Source organism: Danio rerio, chromosome 6 (assembly GCF_052040795.2).
Source record: "Danio rerio strain M-AB ecotype USA chromosome 6, GRCz13ab, whole genome shotgun sequence".
NCBI classification, from domain to species: Eukaryota; Metazoa; Chordata; class Actinopteri; order Cypriniformes; family Danionidae; genus Danio; species Danio rerio.
Window position 1 is genome coordinate 50,794,520 of NC_141026.1, and position 12,470 is coordinate 50,806,989.

General features: G+C 35.3%; 1 protein-coding gene across 11 annotated transcripts in view; it reads left to right on the forward strand.

The window, feature by feature from the left end:
- The window catches only part of LOC147836474 (uncharacterized), a 205,160-nt gene that overhangs the window by 500 nt on the left and 192,190 nt on the right, over positions 1–12,470 (forward strand). For 10 of the 11 annotated variants that reach the window (XR_015494164.1, XR_015494163.1, XR_015494162.1 and 7 more), the window contains exon 2: positions 2,201–2,374. The gene's annotated coding sequence lies outside the window, so the exon portion shown is untranslated. Of the gene's footprint in view, positions 1–916; positions 1,643–2,200; positions 2,375–12,470 lie in introns of those variants that run through there. The other variant, XR_015494165.1, reaches the window with a different exon arrangement.

Sequence of the window (12,470 nt, forward strand, 5' to 3'; positions counted from 1 at the left end):
CAGTGACCGCTCTTGTACATTTTACTAATGGGAGTGTATGGGAATTGGAAAATCGTGGTAACAAAAATATTAATCCAACAAAACCTTGCCTCTTTTTCAGATCCTGACTATTGTCAAAGCAATTTAAACAGACCATATTTTTGTAACTGGCTGATTTATATAAATTTGTGTGGTATCAATCATATGAAAACATGATTTGCAAATCCCTCAGTGATGATTGGGTTTAAGGTGGTGGGAGGGGGTCTTTTAAAACTTTATTTGTGTTGTATTAATGTTTTTAAATTTGCCCATTTTCTGACTAAATTGTTAGGTTTTGTGCGATCAGGCTGATTTTTTACTACTTGCCCCTTACTGCTGATTGTTGCAAGAGCTGCTGTGGCGACCCCAGATGATTAAAGGGATTTAGCCGAAAAGAAAATTAATAAATGAACTTTTACTAATTTTAATTTAATAATTGTTGAGCTCCTTAACCATGCCAAACATAACCTGAATTGTGCTCTCTAGCCAGGAAAATGATGTCATGACAATTCTCATTGGCTGATGTTTAAACATTACAGTCTCAGAGCCTTCATTCTGCACATGTGTGAGCTGTGAGTCTGTGAATCTTCACACTTTTAAGAATCTTCCAAAAAAGGCAGCACATCACACGTCTTCTATATAAAATGCAATAGAATTTTTTTTGCAATAAGGGCTTATAAAAGGTTTCCAGTTATGCCCTTTTACAAGATGTCAGAAGTCTCAGGTGTCCCCAGAATGTGTCTGTGAAATATCTGCTCAAAATAACTCAAAGATCATTTATGAAACTACTCGGCTGAAAGCAAAAGCATGCTGTTTTATGTCTGGGAAAATGCAAATGAGATGCTGCTCTTCCCACCCCCTTTTCCAGAAAAGGGTGGGGCTTTACAGCTCATGCCTCAGTTAAGCTGCGGTCACACTAGAGTTTGTGTGTGCGAAATTCTGGCGCACGTCTCTGCGAAAAGGGGTTGGATTAAACAAAATGATTAGACATTAAAAGAAGTGAGCGATTGCCCCATGTTTTAAATTTCTGTACAGAGAGGTCTTGCTTTCATCCTCAATTGGTCTCACGCAATCGAGGGATGCGATTTCGCAGGTCAGAGTTCACCAAGCTTGAACCTTCCACCTCAACAATCTGTGAAACTTGATGCATGACTTTGCGTTTCTGGTCTGACGTATTCATGTGCGTATGAATGGAAGTCTATGGGGAGTAAAGCTCAGTGTGACCAGCTTTACTCTGGCAATATCTGCTTGTCAGTTTAATCCCGTTCAGAAACGGGTTTATATACAAAGTAACACTTTGTGACTGTGCCTTGCAATTTTTGACGTATTTTTTTAAAGATATTTTTCATGCTCAAAAAGCAACTGCAAGGAACTGCATTTAAAGAGCATCAAAGCACCATTTCTGCATTTCAGCGTGATTTTTGAAGGATCATTTTTGTATACTCAAGTGTGGATTATTTTTTAAGATGTCAACTAATCGGAGTAATCATTCCACCTGCAGTACCACACCTAAAGACATGGTTTAGATCAGTGATTCTCAACCATGTTTCTGGAGGACCACCAGCACTGCATATTTTATGTTGCCGCATCCCGGCAATTTGAATACTTATACTACGCCCCAGAAGTATGTATTATTTCTGTGAAGGAAAAGTTTATTATTTTGAGTGTGTAACAGATGAATATGCAAACATTGGGACATACTACTTCCTCATTAGCAGATTATGTTGCTTGTTACATCCCGTATGTGTGTGTGTGTGTGTATGTGTGTATATATATATATATATATATATATATATATATATATATATATATATATATATATATATATATATACACACATACATACATACATACATACATACAAATATATATATATATATATTATAATTCAGTAGGGCTAATTGTTTTGACCCCCTTTAAGTGAACTGTTACCAGAATATCTCATTTACTGGCTTTCGAAATAAGTAAATCATATGGCGTAATGATATAGAACTGCAATGTGGTCAAACACTGCTTGGGACTACTTTATCTGTATTCATTATTTGACAACAACTGCACACCTTAGAGTGTTCATCAGCCAAAGAGAATCAACTATTGAGTTATATTAAGTGTTGTATTTATTGTAATGCAAAGAGCATTGGTTAAACAATTAAGTAATTTTTATTTCATGTCCTCTTTGTAGAACGTGCATGCGAGAATGCAAGAGCAGCAGCAGAAATGGGATCTCCACCTTATTTTTGCCTCGGCTCACACGGCCTGGAACACATTCAGCTTGACAGCATCCTTGTACTGTCAGCCGTTAGTGAGCAATCCAACACAGACTGGATGTCCTGCGAGTCACAATGCAAAATTGCAGGTAAACACACTGCATGACACCGCCACATGTGGCTGGCTGCCATTTTGCAGAGTTCCTATTACAAAAAGTCAATTTTCCCCATGCGCTATTCTTCACGACTCCTAGAAGCCCCCTCATCCCTCTTTTCTCTCCTATAATGACCCGATCGCTCTCTAAATCAGATATTTGATCATAACGTCAAATTCCAACGTGATCCAAATGACGATTAGCAGTGTATATGGCTTGTGTTTTCCTGCTGCACTTGTGACGTTCAGTTTATCAGGCTGAAACGTCTGACAGGAGCTCTATAATGAGTGCAGGCCAGGGCTGTGCACGGAGGCCTGCAGGAAAAATGATATATGCGCCTTCAAAGTCTCAAATCTATGTGACCAGACTGGGATCCCACATTGGCGAATGGCTTCTGCTGTATCTAATCACATCCTGTGGGACAACATAGACAGAAGAAGAGAGTATGTGTGTGTGTGTGTGTGTGTGCGCGAAGGAGATAGAGAGAGGAAGAGTGAGGTGTTTTTTAGTGTGTGTGTCTTTGAGATTTTCTCAAAATGGCTGTGGCAGCAGCCTCACTCTTGCTTGGCACGATTCAGTATCAGTAACCATTTTTAATTTCCCATTAGACCCTTTGCGGAGATCGATTTGTGCTTGCTACGTAACTCATTAATTAGCTGTGATGCATTTGTGACTACCAGGAAAGGCCAAACGGTGGTTTTGCGCAAATGTAGTATGTATATTCGCAGCAGAACAGATGGTCACATGAAGAAAAAAAAAAACCTATTTAATCAGAAGAAGTGTGTGTGTGTGTGTGCTTTATGTGGCTTAATATGGAGTTAATTTATTTATTCAATCAAAAATATTGTTTTATATATAAATATAAAAAAATATTTGTCACGTTTGTAATGAAATATACATACACTGCTACATTTTCTAACAGTGGAGAATATCTATGAATATGATACTCGTATTCAAAAAGACAGTAGCTCTTGTGTGGAAACTAACCCTGGTGTAAGGGTCACGAAACACCAAAACACATTTTTTGAGATGTTGACAGTCATATGTGTCCCGCATTGGTAAAAACATCATAAGTACACGTATATCACACAAAAAAGTAAAAATTTGTTGATTTTGCGTTATTTCGGGCAAATTTGTTCTTCTGGTTTGAAAATGAAATTTGAAGCTGCGTCACAGAGATGAGATCCTTGTGCAAATTCCAGTGTGTAGACTATGCCTGTACCGGCCAGTACAACGTGATGTCTTTAAGCTTTCAGCATTAATTCATGAGAAAGACTTGGTTCGAACCGAACAGGGCGCTCTATTGTGTATGAGGTACAACTAATGAAGATGCCTTCGTTTAAGATGCCTTTTACCTGTTACTGTGTTCAAATGGCAAAGAGATGCCACGTTGTGTTGCCAACCATAATTAAAGCAAGTGGAAGAAGAATTGTTTGGAGACATGGGTCATCAGTGTTGTGTTTATAAATCTGCTGCGATGAAGGTTTCGTTTTTAGTTCCCCGCCATGAGAGCGCAGCTGAACTCATGTGTGGATTACACAGTGGTCTGCTATCATGTGACAAAAAATGTGCTTTGATTATTCAGAGGCAAAGTTAGTATCGTCAGCAGTTTGCTTTCAGTTTTTGAAGACATGCCTTAGTCAAAATGATTTAGTTGCTAAGTTTACAGTACGTTAAAATCACTACAATATTATGGACTGAAAAATCCACTGTAAATGCTGCTCTCTGAATATAAATATGTAAACATCTTAAACAATTACTGTCGTGTTGGATTTTCGTGGCATATGATTTTCGCCCCATTTTGTGACAGGAGAGTCTTTACACATACAGCTATCTGACGCTACATACTGAGTGCCAGGGGCGGACTGGCCATCTGGCAATTCTGGCAAATGCCAGAAGGGCCGGACCATTTTTTTAAATGTGGGCCGGTCAGTTTTTTATTTTTATTTTTTATTTTATTATTATTTTTTATATGTATTGTTTTTACATGCAGGCAGCTTTTATCTCGTGCAACATGTGAATATTATGATGACATTGAGGATGGTAATAATAGTAAATGTTAAGCATTTGGCCCAATCGGTGATAGTTTCGAGAGGGGCCGACTCAATCAAAGGTTCCGCGGAGATAATCAAAATCTGGCAAGAATGTCAAACAAACAGTACGTATGGTAATGTGGGCTGGTGTGGCTATAGTGCCAGGGCTGAATTTTTGTCCCAGTCCGTCCCTGCTGAGTGCATCTAAGTTACTAAGAAATCTGGAGGGTTTTTTTTCTTTCATACGATGTGCGGTATCAAACATTCCATTTAAACAACACTCCCAGCATAATTTGGCAAATAATTCGATTACCGATGTAAACATAGTCAGTCTTTCTCCCATGCGTCTTTGTGTTTTTTTTGCCTCTGTTAAAATCACCATGCGCCCGAACTGAAACTCCCATTTTCATGCAAAGCCTTACCTCTTTTCCTCCCCTGACACTCCCACCAAAGCAGAGCTGGACTCACTTTCTTGACTTTTTTCTGTTTTCTGCTGAGACGGGAGGTTTCATGGCTCTTTAAGATCAATGGGCTGCCAATAGTAATGGCTAGTAATAATGTATGCCAGTCTGTTAGCAGACCTACTGTACATCTAGCCATCATCTACAGACATAAAGCCTTTAATAGTACATCAAGGTATGTTTTTCAAAACACACTGGCCTTGCTGTACCCTTTGCAGCTGTACACCACTGATAATGGCCAACAGCTAATGTTAGTTAATTGAGAGTATCCATCAATATCACTGACTACACAGAGTTTAATAGCAGTCGTTACATTATCAGATGGGAAATGTGGATGATAATATACAAGGTATTATACAGTTTCAGTTAACTTGCCTTGAATAAGATATTTTGCTTGCCATTGCTCGCTCTTGTTACTGATAGGAGTCCGGTCCAATTGTGTGAAAGCTTAATGGGCGTGGCCAACAAGTGACCTCAATTAAGATTGACCAATGGAATAAGGTTTTTCATCCAAGAGGGAAGATACTGAGCAAAGATTTTAGATCCGCAAAAAATGAATAAACCCAAGGCTAAATTAATTAGCGCACAAAGAAAAATCTGGTGGCAACTGCATAAAATGGCTATAGTTAAATTAAATGCTTTTTTTTCTTAATTTGAAATATTTTATTTTTTATTTACAATGTGCCTAATTTTGGTCAAACTTTTTTTTTTGAATTATGAAGACACAAAATATGCAAACATGCATACATGGGTTCAAAACTTTTCAATTTGCAAGCAAAGATTCTAGATGTGCAAAAAATGACAACAGAAATGAATGAGTGTGTAAAATTGTGCAAACTGCATAATAGGACAATAGTTTATTTTTTGCAATCCAAAATGTTATCATTTCATAAAACACCCATGTGTACAATGCTCAACATAATCGAGTACACCCCATTTTAAAAATGAATATTTCTATTGATTTCTCAGTGAATATAGGTAATGCATTTAGGTGCATTTAAACAAAACAGATTTATTAAACATATTAATTTTTTTTTAATCACCCAACATTTTTATAAATTGAAAGACAATACAATTAAATTCAAGCAAAATATTGCTAATATTTTTCGTTAAAATGTAAATTTCTTTCTTTTTTTTGTTTCTCTTGATTTTTTTTAAAATCTTTTTTTAAAGTAGTATTTAATATTTTTCTATAACATAAATTTGGCTATACTAGTTTTTGGACCGTTATCATTATTTTGTTAGATAAGCTTCAAATTTGGCTTCAGTACGGACTAAACTAATGTATATGCGCGATTTAATATTGTTTATCTTATTATCAAAAATATGAATTTAAAAGATAGATTTGTGAGGGGTGTACTCGTATACAGTATGCTGAGCACTGTATGTCTGTGTGTTTATGGTGACCTTGCATCATGTTATGCTGGATCAAGACTAAATATATGCACAGGAATCAATGACAACAGTATGAATAGCTATGTATGGTCCATGAGTAATATGTTGAATTTGCATATTTAAAGTGACAGCACAGGTCGCTGGGTCACTCATTGCATTATTTCTATGCTAAGCAGACTGTTGACATACTTTAGTCATTAAAATGACACCTGTCGTAATACAACTATAAGAAAAAGATAAATTAGGGCTTCTTAGGATGAATTACTAATATTATATTATATTATATTATATTATATTATATTATATTATATTATATTATATTATATTATATTATATTATTACTTTTAAAAGGAGCTTTGAGATGTATGCAATTGTAAAGTTGATTAATTTAGATGTTCTCAACCAGGGAGCCTTTAGGATTATTAAAATGTCAACATTTTTTATATGTGTAGTTCTTGATATATCTAAAAAGACTAAATGATTTTCTATTGTGCAGTAAAATAGGAAAACAAGCAGCTTTGTCAAAATTACATAATACATTCTGAAGATAATATTTTACCATATGTCGTGGTCATTTAAACTTAAGGTGTTTTACAATGTTTAACTGTGTAAAATCTAAAGATACTGGTACTTTACACCAATTCCTTTAAAGTTATTCAGAAGCTTTTTATAAAAATAAACCAGAATGACTTTTTCAGTGACAAATAATGTTTGTGTATGCTGAAACAAAACTATCAGCATTTAACCAGTGGTAAAGAGTACTAAAAAATAAGTCTCAAGTACAAGTGCCACTACTTACCTAATAATGAAGCGCCCATCTATGTTAACGGCCACCCAAGTATGTTTGGTGGTGGCACATGAATAATACTGTTATTCATTTACACTTTTGTATCCTTCCCAATCAAACCAAACATTCGAGATCAATTAACCAGAGGAAAATCTTCTGTCACTCTGCACCTTTCCTACTGCTGGTTCTGTGTGTGAGCTGTCAACACTCACACAGAAAATCACGTACTCTGCAGACCCACAGGCCACAGTGATGCGCCTTTTGTGCAAAATGCGTTCGGCCGTAGTTTCTGAATCGCCTAAAATGTCAGAGATTCGGCTTTTGCTTTACAAAGTCTTTTGCTTTATAAGAAATTTTTGCATTACCGACGGAGCTGACTGTTAGCTGACTGTGCGCGCACTGCCTTGAGAGAACCATTAAATGATTAGTAATTTTATAAACAACTCAGATGACTATAAGAGAACAAAATATACTGGCTGCAAAATATTTGTACACCATAAGAAATAGATAATCAACTAATCTGCCTTATTTAAATCTACACTTTTTATTCTTCTGATTATTATCATTTTAAGCATTTTATTAATTTTTTTTGTTATTTATTTCTTATTAGCTGTATATTTTATTAATTTAATAAATGTAAAAAAAAAAAATATATATATATATATATATATAAAAGTTAAAAGTCACATTATTTGTCGCATGTAGTTGACCATTTATGTGCTGTATAGGTAAAAGGCAAGTATATATCAAACCTGTGGGAAGCACTGTATCTGTTGTTAATATTACTCAAAGTATGAGTAAAAACCCTTTTGAAAGTACTCAAAAGCAGTGAGAGTTATACTGAGAGAGGTTGATGCGTTTACAGTACATGTAATTTGAGCGTGTTTGTAAATGTAACATTCTGTAGTGCATCATTGTATCATCATATTGTAGACGTCAGATGTTTGGCTTACAGAAAAAAACATTATAGAGCAAAGCTAGAGCTCAACTTTGTAGATAAAACCTTTTTTGTTTTTTTAAATAAGAAGTCTTAAACTGTAAACAACTTATAAACAACATCACAATGTAAATAAGTTGTCATTTAATAAGAATGTCAATAACTCAATTTTGACAAAAATGTCAGATAAAACCTTATAATTCTAAGGTGAAGATCTTCTATCTCATTTGACATGCTGTCTACACAGTCGCTGGGTCATTGCGTGTAAGGTATCTTCTAGGACACTTTTTATGCTTTCAAGCAGTTTGCTGCATGTCTTGAGGTACAGTAGTTCAGTTTGATGCAATTTACTTTCTATGTGGGATTTGATTTTACAGGAACCTCAGGACTGATTTTTCTAATCCCCATAGACAAGAAAAAATAAAGTAGTAACTGCAGATTGCAAAAGTAATGGAGTAAAAGTACAGAAATAGCACTAAAATGTGCTCAAAGGAAAGTACACATTTTGTAAAATTACCTTTTTTTTTTTAGTAAATTACAATTTCTGAGACAAGCTACTCACAGTAGTTTGCGTATATGTAATTTGTTACTTTACACTACTGCATTTAACCCAATATAACCAATCAGAATTGAATATTTTGAGCAAAATTTTCAAATGGGACTGTGCTACACAGAAAAGGAAAGCACTGAACTAAACAACCATCCTTATTTTAGTTTATATAGCATATTACTTCTATTTACACTTTTCAGGATTAGCATTTATCACTGTTCACACTCAGTGTAAACAACATACTATTTGTTATCATTCCAGTCTAATTGGTGGAAAATGGTGTTATATGCATGATGCCGAGATATCTTTAGCAGCTTTTAGCACCTACTTGTTAAATCTGGAGCCTCCGTTCACATTTATACGACCCCCCTCACCCAGTTTAGCTGGTCCTCAACTTCTCGACAATGAAGGGTCGTAAGAAGAGCTGCATGCATTACAAACCAGACCTCTTCAATGTGAGCTTCAACACCACTAACAATTATGTTGACTATTGACTTTTCTCTCCGAAGGTGTGATCAATTGCCGTGAAAGTAATGACATGGCTTGTTGTTGTGACCCGTTCAGTGAGCAGGCAATTTATTTTTGGTGACAGAGGACTCATGAGAGACGACAGGTCGTCAGAGGTTTGGCAGCGATCAGAGAACAGAGAAATCTCTCGGGCCGAGCGACGAGGCGCACCTATTAGACGCAATTACTTCTTCTGATTGACTTGCTGAAGTGCGCTCTTCCAAACAACGCCATTAAATGCAAGACTATTCACATGTCTGGACCAGTGGACAGTGTAGCGTTGCTTTTGTATTTGACGTTCACACTTCAGATAGCATAGTTTCTTTTCAAAATGAGCCAAAAAACAACTACACAACAGATGCTAGTTTCAAAACATGACATTTTATAAGATTAATGCACTGCCTTTGCTCCAAAATTGAACTATACTGCTCAAAAAATAAAGTCAACACTTAAACAACACAGCGTAACTCCCAAGTGTTCCCTTAAATTTTTTTGCAGTATGTATATATATATATATATATATATATATATATATATATATATATATATATATATATATATATATATATATATATATATCATCTGTCGAGTTTTTAAAGCAGGGGTGCCCAAACCAAAACTGATTGAGGGTTGAAGGTAAATATTTCAAGCTGTATTACCAACGATGCAATAGATAATTTCCTCATTTATTTAAAAATAAGTAGAAAACATTACTTAAATCATATTAACAAATCCATTATATATAAAGTCAGAATTTTTAACCCCACTGTATATTTTTTGTCCAAATTCTATTTAACGGAGAGATTTTTTTAACACATTTCTAAACATAATAGTTTTAATAACTTTTTAATATCTGATTTCTTTTATATTTTTCCTGATGACAGTAAATAATATTTTACAAAATATTTTTCAAGACATTTCTGTACAGCTTAAAGTGACATTTAAAGAATAAACTACGTTAAATAGGTTAAAAAGCAGGTTAAGTTAATTAAGCAAGTTATTGTATAGCGATGATTTGTTTTGTAGACAGTCAAAAATATATAGCTGAAAGAGGCTAATCATTTTGACCTTGTTTCTTAAAATTAAAAACTGCTTTTATTCTAGTCGACACATAAGACTTTCTCCTGAGGAAAAAAAATATCAGACATACTGTGAAAATTTCCTTGCTCCGTTAAACATTATTTAAGAAATATATAAAGAAAAAAAATCAAAGGGGTCGACTATTTCTGACTTTCTACTTTTATATAAATTTTTTTGAATTAACCTATTATAATAAAAACTTGAGAATTTATGACACAGTGGAGTTTAATGCCGAATACACTAGTCAAGCTGCACCTGAATTTCCTTGTTTTGCTCACTGATGACTTCCGAATTGTGGTCTGTCCATTGAGCAACAGTATTTGTTAAAAGGATTAATTTACAACTTTTCAAACATTTAGTTCAAGTTAGATTTTTTTTTAGCTTTAAACATAAAACCAATAAATGTTACGTTGTTAAAATAGTAATGACAATGTGTATTAAAGCAGTGATTTCCAACGTTTTTAGTTTTTGTTTTTGCCTGAGACCACCTGTTTCCCCAAAAAATATTCTTAGGCCCCCCTCCACAATTAATGATATTATTGCTCGTATAAGTTTGCAGTAGGTATGACTAAAAAAAGTTTCACAGACATGGGTTGCAGCTGGAAGGGCATCCGCAGTGTACAACATGTGATGGATAAGTTGGCAGTTCATTCCGCTGTGGCAACCCCAGATTAATAAAGGGACTAAGCCGAAAATAAAATGAATGAATAAATTACTAAAAGTTGTTTTCAAACAAATGGTATGTTTATTAATATATATCTAGATATGTTTATGCACAAATAATAGCCTAATGTAAAATATAAACGCAAAACATCAGTAGGCCATTTGTATTATTGGGTACACCTTGCGGAATTGGGGATAAGTCGTTTGCAGATATCTTATTAATTTGGATGCCCTCATGCATTCGTTAATAAAAACTTTGGTGCAGATAATGCACTGTGGCTGGGTCTGGAACTCTTTGCTTCAAGAAAAGGGAATAAAACCTTAGTTCAGGTAACTATCTTGGTATTTCCTGCATTTTGTGTTTCCAGTATTACTAGCGCTGCGACCCGAAATGTTTGGAGCTTCCTCACCTGGGTCCAATATGCTTGAGTCATTAGTATTAGCTGCTGAAGGTGAATAAGTCAGACTCTGTCTTTTTTGTAAAGGACTAATCACAAATGTGTCTTTTTTTTTTGGTCATCCAGGGGATAAAATGTGCCAAGACAACATGATCCAAGACAATTATGATCTCCTAATTGTTCATTGCTAAAAAAGGTATAAAATATAACGCAACCTCCCACAGAGCTCGCTGAGGCCTCCTTGTGGTGCCGGGACCCCCATACCCCTTCCCGTATTAAAGGTAATAACCTCAACCCTTCACAAAACTCTCCTCTCAAATGGTGGGCCAAATCATGGGCCCTAGTTTGGACATCTCTGCTTTAAAGGTACCAATTTAAATTGTACCAGTACTTAAATATCAAACAAATACACCCTGAGCATCCAGTACAATAACATTACATTTTAAAATGGGAGAAAAAAAAAAAAGACTTACAATTTTCTCCACAAGGTCTGTAACAAAAATGGGAAAACATTAGAGATAAAAACGACTTACAAGGCAACAGCCTTCACGCGTGACAAGGAAACGGTTGAGTGGGCGAAAAAGACTTTTTATTTTTTTCCTTCTTTATTTCATCAGGAGATTGTATTTCTCTGATAACGGGGCTTGGAGTAAGCGGGATAATAGATTAGATTGATGAGCTGCTTTAAAATGAACTCTTCTCTCTGCTTTCCCTCTCACATCTGCGGCGGACGGTGACACAGATGAATAGGCCGGTTGAGGACAGGCGAAAAAACTCTCCCTTGCTGCTCATGCAGCTCCGGAGAGCAGAAAACAATCCGTCTCTCCGTTCACACTCCCACTGTCCCCTTTGCTCAGACAACCACTTGATTCCTCCATTTTCTGTCTTATTACTGTGTTGTCTTGTAGAGTGGCTGTGGCTTTTATAACTTTATATTGTGATTGAGAACTGAAGTGACATTATATGGTTTCAGCATCAGTGTGAATTTCAGTTTGCATACTGTACTGTATATTCGGTGTCAACAAAAAGTGAAAGTCCAGAAACTATTTTTAATTTGGCAAGAATTAAATAAATGAACCCAAACAGACATTAAAGTTTTTTTTTATGTGATGTCTGAATGATTGTGTGACACTGATGCTGAACATTCAGCTTTGGGTCACACTTTATATTTAGCTACGATTCATGGTGTTAACAAACCATTAACTCCAAGAAACAAACCATTAAATTAAGACTTTTAGCTTAGTAAAGTACTATTTTTCTGCTTGTTAATTGTTATTAA